Source organism: Schistocerca piceifrons, chromosome 3, assembly GCF_021461385.2.
Source record: "Schistocerca piceifrons isolate TAMUIC-IGC-003096 chromosome 3, iqSchPice1.1, whole genome shotgun sequence".
Taxonomy (NCBI): Eukaryota; Metazoa; Arthropoda; class Insecta; order Orthoptera; family Acrididae; genus Schistocerca; species Schistocerca piceifrons.
Window position 1 is genome coordinate 700,265,495 of NC_060140.1, and position 14,056 is coordinate 700,279,550.

Genomic DNA, 14,056 nt, shown 5'->3' on the forward strand with positions numbered 1-14,056 from the left:
GATCTCTAGCCAAGCAGAAGCTTGTATTTTTGTCATCAAATGAAACACATGTATTTAAAATATATTGTACCGAACGCGGTGTTGCACAGGCTTCACATACTGGTGAATCATCAAACTGGTGAAAGAAAGTGTGTGTCAGTGGACTACGTCCTGTTCTTGACCTGGTGAACATTCACTTCCTTCCGTCAGTGTGGCTGGAATGAAGTTACCAGGCCACTGTCGTCGGTTTAATAGACCGCAATTTCTATTGTTTACCACCTCCAGCCTCTCAACTTCTTACTGACGCTTTACCCTTGATTTCCAACAATGAGATGATAGCGGGCAGGAGGATGAATGGCTCTGATCACTATGGGACTTAACATCTGAGGTCATCAGTCCCCTAGAACTTAGAACTACTTAAACCTAACTAACCTAAGAACATCACACACATCCATGCCTGAGGCATGATTCGAACCTGCGACCCTAGCGGGCGCGCGGTTCTAGACTGTAGCGCCTAGAATCGCTCGGCCACTTCGGCCGGCTGGGGGGCAGGAGGATGACACACAGAACTACAATGCCTCCTCCACACGCTACTTTGAGTACTTTGACGGTTACGTTTTTTCCTCTTATTCGACGTGTCCTGGTACACAGCAGAATACCACCTCTTTTACTTGGTTTTGTATCAGATATCAGGCATATTGGGCGGTCTGAATGACGTAATTGATATGTTTGTCGTACAGACTGAAAGGAACTGGGAATGTCTACTGTGATGAGGTCTCACTTGCTACATTGCCTTCAGGGGTCCATAAACGCCGGCATCATAATATTCATACCTTTCCACTTTAAGCATTTTCTTAAGCACAATAATGGGATTACACCCTAACCACGAAAAAACCCCATACGATAATACCACCTCCTTCGTACTTTACTATTGGCAATACGCATAATGACAGATAACGTTCTCCAGGCATTCGAGAAAGCGAGACTCCGTCTGTCGTTTTTCCCCAGTTTATACCGTTACTTTATTACTCCAAATCAATCGTTTCCAGTCATACACTATCCAGTATAGTCACCCTTTATGCCGCCTAGTGCGTCGCTTAGCTTATGAACAAATGCTCGATCATTGTAGCCTGTTCTTGTAAGTATGTACGCACAGTCATTGCATTAGCTGTCATGCAGGTAGCAGTTTGCAACTATAAGTGATTCCTTTCGTTGGAAATGGAAATACAGTGTGGCTAGGGCCTCCCGTCGGGTAGACCGTTCGCCTGGTGCAAGTCTTTCGAGTTGACGCCACTTCGGCTACTTGCGTGTCGATAGAGATGAAATGATGATGATAAGGACAGCACAACACCCAGTTCCTGACCGTAGAAAATCTCTCCACAATGCTCCACGGGTCACTGTATAAAGTCTACCTGATTTTGTTTTCGCTGTGGTCGGTCCTTCGTGTTTCCACTTTAGAATCATACAATCAGTAGTGGACTTCAGCAACTTTAGAAGCGATCAAATGTCCTTGATGGATTGATTACACAGGTGATATCGAATTGCTAGTCCTCGTTCGAAATCACTGAACTCTCGTGACCGTCCCACTCTGTTGTTACTGCTTCTGTGGTGGCATTACAATTTTCCTTGCACGCTTTTATACTGGCGGACCCTCATTCGTGGCATATAGTGGTCAATACCGGATTACCTGTGGGTGTCCGGATACCTTTGATCAGATAGTGTATATTTTTCATTGTTAAGGTTTGCTGTCGCTTGTTCATTACAAAAACATATGTTGGCGTCCAAAGTCTCCTAGCTTATTGTGTGTGTGTGTGTGTGTGTGTGTGTGTGTGTGTGCGCGCGCGCGCACGCGAGCATTCGGAGCGCGTCGAGATGCGTCAGTGGAGGCTGCTGCCGCAATCTGTATGAACACGCCTTCTGGAAGGCCGCAGGAAGGCCGTGGGTTGCACGGGCGTGAGGCCGGGCGAAACGACCGCCCAGGCGGTGAAAGCGGCCTCTGACGTAACACTAGACGACGCGCCTCGGCGCCGTGCTGCTGCCCGCACCAGGTCGCCCTGGTACTGGTCGCGTACTCTGTGCTCCACATGCGCAGGCGAAGAATTTTGTTGTTGTTGTGGTCTTCAGTCCGATTTCTGGCTGATGCAACACTCCAGGCAAGTGTACCTTTTTGCAAGCCATTTCGTTTCTGCTTGACTACTGAAACCTACCGAACTAGAACCTGTTGACTGTAGTCCACTCTTGGTCTCCCACTCCAACTTTAGTCCTCTTCCCCTACACCTCCCCCGCCCCCTCCCCCTCCCCACGCGCACATACGCTTCCCTCTATTACCATCTTGACGCTTCCTTGATCCCTTATATTTTGCTATAAATTTATTTTCTCCCAAATTCTATTCAGTACCTCCTCAGCAGTTATCCGATACATCTCTAATCTTCTACATTCTCCTGTTGTATCGAATTTCAGAAACTTCTGTTCTCTTAACTTCCAAATCGTTTATCGTCCTCGTTTCGATCCCGTGCCTGGCTACAATCAATTCTTCAGAATAGACTTTATAACATTTGAATATATGTTTAGTGTTTATAAATATCTCTTTATCAGATATGCGTTTCTTACTATTGCCAATTCACATTTTGCATGGGGCCTGGAAACAACTGAAAATTTTAATGGTGGGAGAACAAAATTTAAAAAAAATTACAAAAACATTCATAGTCGTTACTACCTTTTATTTTAAATTTTGCTAAAAAAATGAAATACGATAGACAGGCATAACTGTTTCGAAAAATCATAAGGAGAAATTACATTTACGGTTCTGAGCCAGTTTTTTAAAGTTAGATTCAGGTGGGGAGCAGCTCTTGCGAATAGTGTCTTTAAGGTGTGCGGCTGTTAATCTTGAGCGATTTGGTTCTTCAAAAAATTCGTCTTTAAATGTTTTACAACCATATGTGCTGGCAAACTTAGTAGCGATGTATATGACTATTTTTTTGCGATTTTCATATTTTTCTGGGATATGTTTACTCCTAAATTCTTCTACGGATGCAGTTTTATAGGATTGGATAGAAATGTCTTCCTGCAAGTCCGTTATGTCCATTTGGAGTGGAGGCTTTGAAAGGCGGAACAACCTCACAGCCACATCAGTCCCTTCTGCAGATGGATAACTTTCAAAAGGCGGTTTTAAGACTCGTGGCAAATTCTCTTTCTCTGCAAAGTCTTGAAATCTTACTGCAGTTTCCTTCCTAAGATGTGACATAAAATTTGAAAATACTGCAATGTCTATCTCAGAACTGTTTTCATATTGAAGAATTATTGTAAAGTGAATAAATTCCTCGCCTGCATTGTCTTTTTCAAAGATATCCAGCTTGCGGCGGAAAGAAGACGCTCTTCGTACCATTAATTAAAATTCTTATGTTAACTTCGAGTGGACAGAGCTTTCATGTGGATCAACATAACATGCTGCGTCGGTCGGACAGCTTGCTTGTGTATTTGATGTACCTACTAACAATTAAGAACTTAAATCAGTCACTCAGTTACTTGTAAAATACTATAAAGATCGATGAGAGTGGCGCTAAGACGTATTGCTATGTACAGAAGAATATTTGTTAAATAACTTACTTGAATAATTTGTACTTTAAAAAAATATTTGGCGGTCCAGATTTGACCTACCGCAGTCCGGAACTGGACGTGGTCCGCCATTTACGGACTACGGCTATATACTTCTACCATCATCACCTATTCTCTTGCCCAAATAACAAATCTCGTCTTCTAGTTTTAGTGTACCATTTTCTACTCTAATTCACTCAGCATCGTGTAATTAATTCAACAACATTTGTCTTTCTTTTACTTTGTCGATATTCACCGTATGGCCTCTTTTCAAGACACCAATTATTCCATTCAACTGCTTATCCTAGTCTTTTGCCCTGTCTGACGGAATTACAATGACATCGGCAATCCATAAAGTTTTTATTTCTTCCCACTTAACTTTAATCCCCTTTCCAAATATCTCCATCGCTTCCACAACGTACAGACTGAATGACATTTGGGACAAACTACAACTCTGCCTCGCCCCCTTCTCCTCTACTGCTTCCCTTTTGTCCTTTGACTTTTACAAATGTAATTTGGTTTCTTTACAAGTTGTAGCCAACATGTCGCTCCCTGTGTTTTGTCACAGCTACCTTTAAAATTTCTGAGAATGTACTACAGTCCATATTGTCATAAGCCATAAATCTACTAGTGCTATAAACTTCGCTTTGCCTTCCTTTAACCTATCTCCCAAGATAAGTCGGGGGGTCAGTATTGCCACGCATGTTCCTATATTTCTACACAAATTGATGTTCCCTGAAGTCAGATACTTCGTTATTCCATTCTTCTGTAAATAAAGCGTGTCACTATTTTGGAGTCATCATCTATTAAACTGATCGATAATATTCACATCCGCCAGCACCTGCCTTCTTCCGCAACGGAATTATTACTGCTCCCCCTCGTTCACCGTTTATAACAAAACCTCATTGTTTATTTTATCCGTCTTTGCATACCCTCCATTCTTTTCCAGATGCGACTGTCAGAGGCCTCTACGCATTTATTCATTCTATGCCGCGGTATTCATGTTTCGTCATTATACAGGGCAAAACACCGTACAGAACACTTCAATAATCTTTTCCTTATTTGTTTACTGAATGGACCACAAAAAATTCCCCTTATGTAAAACGTTTCTTTTATAATAGCTTTCATGGTTTTTAATTGTTGATTACAAGACATGTTAGCGCTAATTGTACGACGTAGGTAGTACCTGAAGTTATCAACCCGTTTCCCTAAGTAATCTCAAATTTTCACTTTCATATTCCTTGATTGCCTTGTAAAAACATTTCCTTGGTCTCCTTCACATTTTCTCCACTCCATATTCTTCAAGTTTGGTGTTCAATTTTTTAACGTACCGTTAACTGTATTTTGATTTTTCACTCAGTAATATCATGTCACAAGCAAACATTAAACATTTTATTATCTACTATCCTATTGTCGGGCCACACATTGCCTGGAAATAGTTTTTAACTAAGTCAACTAAATACACGTGAAACAGAGTAGATGAAGAGCCCTGTATAATTTATCTCCCAATATTTATTCCGTCTGTCGTTTTATATCCTATTCTTATTTTCACTCATTGTATGATATACAAAGAGACTTTAAGCCTTCTTTCCTCCCATTGCCAATTAATGCCTATCGTCTTCAGAGCATCTATATGTGTAAGCAACTGAACTTATGAAAGATTTTTTCAAAGTCAACAAAACTGCACATGCTTTACTACTTTTATTTTAGGTACCTTCCCCCAATTATTCGTAACATTTTTCTCTCTCCCTTTTAACTTTTAATGTCGAACTTTCGTAATTCAGTTCGCTCTCCGCTTTTGGTTTCAATAGTTTATTCATTATTAACTGTAAAATTATTGCCTAATGATATATTCAGTATATTTTGTGACATTTTTCTTCTTTGGTAGTGCCAATATCATTGTTCCTGTATAGTTATCGAGCCACTCACCTTTCTCGTGTCAAACACTACGCAATTCAGGGATGTATATGTGTAAATTAATTATAAGTTTCGCTACACCTCCTGGGCGATGCCTGCCTTTGCTAAATGCCAAGAATCCTTTCGTGGTGATGTAATTAACAGAGATATTTTTGTTAGATACAATTGTCAGCCAAAATATAATGACTACTGCCCACCGCGACGTTGGATGCCTTCCGGTGGCGTTGCGAGCACGTGACGCGTTATGTAAGCGGAGTAGATACGGACGGGGCACCTTAGCGAAGGTACGGGCAGCAAATGGGGAAATCCATTGAGATAAGAGACTTTGACAAAGGGCAGATTAGCATTACGCTGAGCCTGTGAAGAGTATATCGAAAACGGCGAAGTTGGTCGAATGTTCACGTGCTGTTGTTGTGCGCATCTACGGTGAAACGTAGGACAGTGAAACTACCACTAGGAGCTAAATGGTTGGACGTCCATGACTCTTCACAGAACGTGTGGCGGTTCGAAGGCTTGTCTGCTTTGTAAAGTAGGACAGATTACGATCTTTGGCATCTCTGTCGAAAAAGAACAATGCTGTTGTGCGTACAAGTGTTTCGGAGCGCACCGTTCATCGTACATTGTTGAACATGGAGCTCCGCTGCAGACCACCCCTGGGTGTTCACATGTTGACCCAACGACATCGTCAATTACGATTGCAGTGGGCACGGGACCGTCAGGATTCGACCTTCGATCAATGGAAACGTCTCGGCTCTTCCGATGAATCTCATTTCTACTATCCTAGGTCAATGGCCGTCTCCGCAAACGCCGTGATCAAGGTGAATGGCGGCTCGAAACGTGCGGCGCGCCAGGGATGCAGGCTTGTGGGAGCGGTATTGTGCTATGGGAGACATTCTCCTGCGCTTGCATGGGGCCTGTGCTAGTGATTAAGGTAACAAGGGTAGAACGTGATGCAATAAATTTTTCAGCACCTGTATCTTATATTTCAAAATACCGCGCTCGTTACGTGGAGTTTTAGAATACTTTAAATATCGGGGGAAGAGTACATACAAGTTTAATCTTTTATTAACTCAATTTGTACCAAGCTTTACGTCTGACATAAAAAAACAATAAACCCCTATCTTATTCAAACACTCTTCTTCATGGTAACTTATATTCATCCTCTCTCCCTCTCTAATTAACGCAGTGAATTTAGTGAGTATAATGTACACTTTATTCTTTACTTCGGAGAATTGAGGTATTGCAAAAGTAAAGGTTGACTTAAGGAGTCACTTTGTGCTTCCCGTTTTTTGTTCTTTTTAAAATTAAGTACTTGTAGCAACTGAAGGAATCATGGATAAAGTGGATGAGGCAGCCACATATGTAGATGAGTTGCACTAAATTCACGCTCCAACTTTATGCTTGGATCAAACACTATACCCTGTCGTTTGATAGGACTGCAAATCTGGACGCAGCTATGCGTATTTCTAAATGAAATACAGTACATGGTGATCAAGATAACATAAGTTGTGCTTCATTTATTAATCGTGCTCTATTTCCTTATATGCATTGAATACTTTTTTGAAAATAAAGTATTCATTTATTGTCCCTAAAGTATTTTCTTTTAGCTTAGAATTATTTGGTCATTTTCGAAACACTTCAAAGTAATATTTAAATACAAGTATTAAAATTGATAAGACAGCTTCCACACTTTACTTTTCGCCGTCGTAGTGTAATTAATAGACGAGATGATTTACTATATCTTTTCCAGTTTGCTAGCATCATGTTTAATTAATTTCCTGTAGAAATGTAAAACGCTTATTTAAAGCGCAAACATATCATTTGTTGGTATTCCGTTGGTAAAAATCACTTGTGATTTCTCTTTGTGGCATCTAATAAATTTACTAGTTCTAACACTGTTCCAGTTTCACGCAATTCATGGAAAGTTTCTGTATAAATAATGAAAATTTACAATACCAAATATTGTGGGAGGTATTTGCCGGAGATGATATCTGAGATGAGCTACTAATCACTCCTTTGCTTTCAGTGCTCCATCACTTTGCTCTCGCGTACCACTAACAGTTGCTTATGGTATCTAGGTCGGCAGTGACTCGAATATGCCCCTCTACATCTCGTTTTTAAAACTCTGTTACGACTGTTGTGCAACGGCATGAGAAAACTTGTCGAAGCCGTGTTACCAGTCTTGTCAGTCTGCTGTCGCCCGATACGGATCATTTAATAGCCTGCCTAAGGCCCTTTTTACGGCAAGAACGCGCTAATTATCTCTTTGGCAATCTGTAGTCCATTTTTTTAGCACAGGTTGGAATACCAGTGCTAGTTCACGCCTTTTCACAAATACAAAGCGAGGATCTATATTATTGTAGTTTCTCAAGCCGCAGTATTGTCTTTTTTTGGCGTTAACGCAGTTATTATCGTCTAGTCTTTTACGAGACTATGATTTTCAGTTGCATTCCAGTAAGATGATAAGAACGGAGACAAGATAAAGCGTTGTATACTGCTAATATGAAATTAAATTAATGGTCTATGATAAACGATATTTGATATGCGGTGGCGGTAGTTGTTATGTTACAAAAAGGGTTAGTTAAAAGAAATTCGTAATGTTTGTAATGGATAATAGAAAACTGAAATCTGTTACACGTTATGCAATTACTCATTCATCATTAAAGTTCTGAGGTGTTACCTCAGTATTACTATCACGCAAAAGATAACTTTCTACTCCCCCTAATAGCGGCGCGCGTTAGCACGGTAGAAGGGGGAGGGAGGTGGGTGGAAGGGAGAAGTTACGGTGGGAAGAGCACTTCTCATAGGGCTACCCTCTGCTGTTATGTGTGACGAATCCGTAAATTTACATCCCGACTCCGGGATAAAAGCCAACAAAAAGAACTGAAAGGTAACTTTCTGAGTAACATATTGGATTTATGTAAAAACCGTTAGACACATCTGCGTAATAGACTAGTACGCGGGAATATATATACCAAGAAGTTCTCAGAAATAATTCCACACAGATATCACTGACAAATGCACATGAAATTATTTGGTGATATCAACGGATTACCAAGTAAATTGACACAGATAGACAACTGGAACTAAGAAGCGACTGTGGAGAAGAATAACTTTCAAGATATAGCAGATCATAATCCTCCAGCAATAACAGTGTTAAGAATAGTGAAGTTGAGTTTTACGGTCATGTTACAAATGAGAAATAGAACTAGTAAAGCAAGCCAGGCGTACATTCTTTCTCCAATTAAGCTAGGGTCCTGTCTGCAACAATATCGACTCCTGGGAGAGAAACCAACTTCCAGTGTTGTTCTGTTTGTCTCCGGCTTAGTCGATTTGTTCTTCACTTCCGTGTCTCACCCTATTGTTCATTTCTGTGTCTCACCCTATCTCTCTCTCTCTCTCTCTCTCTCTCTCTCTCTCTCTCTCTATCTGACACACACACGCACACACACAAGCATGACAACTAGCGTAAACGACGAGGATCACTCTAAAAGAAATACACAATGTTTCTTTGAACATCCAATTTATTTTTCATGTCTTTGATATTCACGGCCAGTTAATACATTTCTAAGAGACAAAATATCGTATTTCCACATAATCTCTTTCCACTGCCTTACGCCGCCATATAACTAAGTCACGTGTACTTGCACAGTACAAGTTAGGCGCAGCACGTTTGATCCACTGTTCAGTCACCATCACAAGGGAATCCATTTTCATATCCCTTTCCGCGAAAAGGTTCCTTCAGTTTACTGAAGAGGGGATAATCGCACGGTGCTACATCAGGTCAATAGGGCGGATGTTTCAAAGTTGTCGGAACAAGCTTTCTGACCTTGGTGGTGGTTTTCTCAGTGACATGTAGCCGGTCATCACGCAGCATAAAAAATCCTATTTTACGGATGTTGTCAAACGCAACGCATTCGAGCACGATGTCTTTGAGCATTCCCACATATGCCTAAGAACTTATAGTGATTCCGTGTGGCATGATGTCCACGAGCAACAGTCCCCCTGTATCAAAAAACACAGTGACCATCACTTTTCCTGCTGAAGTTGCAGTTTTGAATTCCTTCTTTCTCGGCAATATTCCATGGTGTCATTCCATCGATCGCCGTTCTGCTTGCAGTTCAAAGAAATGCAACCAGGTCTCATTTACCGTCACAGCTCTTAAAAAGAACTCCTCTACAGAGTTCTCGCACTGTGTCTTTTTGGGTCTCCGTCAACATTCTTGGAACGCATGTGGGGCATACTTTGTTCTCCTTTAGCTGTCTCAGTATTCTACGCACATTCGTGTCTGATACTGCCAGTCGGCTGACAGCTCGTTCACTGTTATGCAATTGTGAACCAATATCACACTGTGTGTACACTGTTCATTGTCAGGAGTCTGTACAGTGCTCTCTCCGCCGCTTCGCGGGAGTCCCGAGTATTAGCGTGCACCTTTTCACCAGATAATCAGCTTACGCAACGACCAACTGTACTGCAATCAGCACCGTCATCTCCTTACACCTTCTTCAGCCTCTTGTGAAAGTTTGCCGATGTCTCGTTTCACATTACAGGAACTCTGCCACACCACGTTACTTCAAAAGGAACATCAAGAGCAGCAGCCAACTTCAAAGTTTTATGACACTGCTACTTGCGGCAACAAGTTGAATTAATTTTTAATACCAGCAGAAAGAGCGTTCCTATAAGCTCCGTGAATAGCTAAAACGTAGAACGAAAGTTGAAATTTTGAAAGAAACGTGTTGTGCATTTCTTTTGGAGTGATTTTCGTAGTACATTTATAGCGCACACACAGCGTTGACCAGGTATGTATTTATTCTATTCTTCTCTTAATCCATCTCATCTCCCCCCCCCTTTCTCTCTGCCCCTCTCTTCCTTTTCCCCCTCTCTTTCCATTTCCTATACCCCCCCCTCTCACTCACCATCTCCACCATCCTGCACTATCTGTCCATCACCTCCTATCCCTCTCTACGTCCATCTGGTCGTCCTCTCTTTGTCCATCTGACCCTTCCTCTTCTGCCAGTACCTCGTCTCCTATCTTACAAACTTTACAGAAGCTCTCCTGCGAACCTTGCAGGCAGGCAGGCAGAAGTAAAGCTGTGAGTACCGGGCGTGAGTCGTGTTTCGGTAGCTCAGATGGTAGAGCACTTGCCCGCGAAAGGCAAAGGTCCCGAGTTCGAGTCTCGGTCGGGCACACAGTTTTAATCTGCCAGGAAGTTTCATATCAGCGCACACTCCGCTGCAGAGTGAAAATCTCATTGCGGAAACATCCCCCAGGCTGTGGCTAAGCCATATACTTTCTTTCAGGAGTGCTAGTTCTGCAAGGTTCGCAAGAGAGCTTCTGTAAAGTTTGGAAGGTAGGAGACGAGGTACTGGCAGAAGTAAAGCTGTGAGTACCGGGCGTGAGTCGTGCTTCGGTAGCTCAGATGGTAGAGCACTTTCCCACGAAAGGCAAATGTCCCGAGTTCGAGTCTCGGTCGGGCACATAGTTTTAATCTGCCAGGAAGTTTCAATAATCTACCAAATTTGGCTGGAATCGTTCCAGGAGTTTAGGATGAGCTTTTTACCTGTAGCTTTGGGCACCTGCTCATACGTCAGACACATTTCATATCTATTTAACATCATCGTCATATTTAACCCATTCTGTACACTTTAAACATACATTTCGCCTGTATCTCTAGCGAATTTCGGCATGAATTTTCGTTTTCACCCAATTTAATGCTCATCACGTTCTATCTCCTGAACTATGTGTCGTACAATCATATAAATTCACAGGTACATCCATTGAAATACTATGTGATCAAAAGTATCCATGGCACCCTCCATTCATAATGCTGGGATTCAATATGGTGTTGGCCCACCCTTACCCTTCATGACAACTTTCACTCTCGCGGGCATACGTTCAATCAGATGCTGGAAGGTTTTTGGGACATGACACCCATTCTTCACGAAGTGCAACACTGAGGAGAGGTATCGATGTCGGTCGGTGAGGCCAAGCACGAAGTCGGCGTTTCAAAACATCCCAAAGGTGTTCTATAGGATTCAGGTCAGGACTCTGTTCAGGCCAGTCCATTACAGGGATATTATTGTCGTGTAACCACACCGCCTCACGCCGTGCTTTATGAACAGGTGCTCAGTCGAGTTGAAAGATGCAATCGCCATCCCCAAATAGGTCTTCAACATTGGGAAGCAAGATAGTGCTTAAAACATCAATGAAGACCTGTGCTGTGATAGTGCTCCGCAAAACAACAGGGAGTGCAAGTCCCCTCCATGAAAAACAAGACCACACCATAATACCACCGGATGCAAATTTTACTGTTGGCGCTACACAACGCTGGCAGATGACGTTCACCGGGCATTCGCCATTCCGATACCCTGCCATCGGATAGCCACATTGTGTACCGTAATTCGTCACCCCACACAACGTTTTTACACTCTTCAGTCGTTCAATGTTTACGCTCGATACACCAAGCGAGGCGTCGTTTGGCATTTACCGGCGTGGTGTGTTGCTTATGAGCAGCCGCTCGACCATGAAATCCAAGTTTTCTCACCTCCCGCATAACTGTCTCAGTACTTCCAGTGGATCCTGATGCTGTTTGGAATTCCTGTGTGATGGTATGGATAGATGTCTGCCTTTTACACATTACGACTGTCGGCGATCTCTGTCCGTCAACAGACGAGGTCGGCCTCTACACTTTTGTGCTGTAAGTGTCCCTTCATGCTATTACTTCACTATCACATCGGAAAAAGTGGGCCTAGAAATGTTTATTTTATGAGTGCGGAAATCTCGCGTACAGACTTATGACCTAGTGACACCCAATTACCTGACCACGTTCGAAGTCCGTGAGTTCCGCAGAGCGCCTCATTCTGCTCTGTCATGATGTCTAACGACTACTGAGGTCACTGATATGGAGTACCTGGCAGAAGGTGGCAGCACAATCCACATAATATGAAAACGTATGTTTTTGGGGTTGTCCGGACACTTTCAATCACGTACTGTATATGCGGCTAGAGTCTGCGAAATACGCTCCTGGAAATTGAAATAAGAACACCGTGAATTCATTGTCCCAGGAAGGGGAAACTTTATTGACACATTCCTGGGGTCAGATACATCACATGATCACACTGACAGAACCACAGGCACATAGACACAGGCAACAGAGCATGCACAATGTCGGCACTAGTACAGTGTATATCCACCTTTCGCAGCAATGCAGGCTGCTATTCTCCCATGGAGACGATCGTAGAGATGCTGGATGTAGTCCTGTGGAACGGCTTGCCATGCCATTTCTACCTGGCGCCTCAGTTGGACCAGCGTTCGTGCTGGACGTGCAGACCACGTGAGACGACGCTTCATCCAGTCCCAAACATGCACAATGGGGGACAGATCCGGAGATCTTGCTGGCCGGGGTAGTTGACTTACACCTTCTAGAGCACGTTGGGTGGCACGGGATACATGCGGACGTGCATTGTCCTGTTGGAACAGCAAGTTCCCTTGCCGGTCTAGGAATGGTAGAACGATGGGTTCGATGACGGTTTGGATGTACCGTGCACTATTCAGTGTCCCCTCGACGATCACCAGTGGTGTACGGCCAGTGTAGGAGATCGCTCCCCACACCATGATGCCGGGTGTTGGCTCTGTGTGCCTCGGTCGTATGCAGTCCTGATTGTGGCGCTCACCTGCACGGCGCCAAACACGCATACGACCATCATTGGCACCAAGGCAGAAGCGACTCTCATCGCTGAAGACGACACGTCTCCATTCGTCCCTCCATTCACGCCTGTCGCGACACCACTGGAGGCGGGCTGCACGATGTTGGGGCGTGAGCGGAAGACGGCCTAACGGTGTGCGGGACCGTAGCCCAGCTTCATGGAGACGGTTGCGAATGGTCCTCGCCGATACTCCAGGAGCAACAGTGTCCCTAATTTGCTGGGAAGTGGCGGTACGGTCCCCTACGGCACTGCGTAGGATCCTACGGTCTTGGCGTACATCCGTGCGTCGCTGCGGTCCGGTCCCAGGTCGACGGGCACGTGCACCTTCCGCCGACCACTGGCGACAACATCGATGTACTGTGGAGACCTCACGCCCCACGTGTTGAGCAATTCGGCGGTACGTCCACCCGGCCTCCCGCATGCCCACTATACGCCCTCGCTCAAAGTCCGTCAACTGCGGTTCACGTCCACGCTGTCGCGGCATGCTACGAGTGTTAAAGACTGCGATGGAGCTCCGTATGCCACGGCAAACTGGCTGACACTGACGGCGGCGGTGCACAAATGCTGCGCAGCTAGCGCCATTCGACGGCCAACACCGCGGTTCCTGGTGTGTCCGCTGTGCCGTGCGTGTGATCATTGCTTGTACAGCCCTCTCGCAGTGTCCGGAGCAAGTATGGTGGGTCTGACACACCGGTGTCAATGTGTTCTTTTTTCCATTTCCAGGAGTGTATGTTCTGAGAAGAGTTAGTAGTAACAAAGTAACAAATTTAAAAGCCATGCGTGATTTGGCATTATTTCACGCATTTCAGCGTTTATGACGTTGTATCTCCTGGAATATGTATCGTACCATTATACAAAA

At 43.8% G+C, this 14,056-nt stretch overlaps 1 protein-coding gene across 1 annotated transcript in view; it reads left to right on the plus strand.

Annotated features, from left to right (window-relative positions):
- Nucleotides 1-14,056, plus strand: part of LOC124788977 (loricrin-like) — a 127,740-nt gene that overhangs the window by 54,554 nt on the left and 59,130 nt on the right. The window lies entirely within an intron of this gene.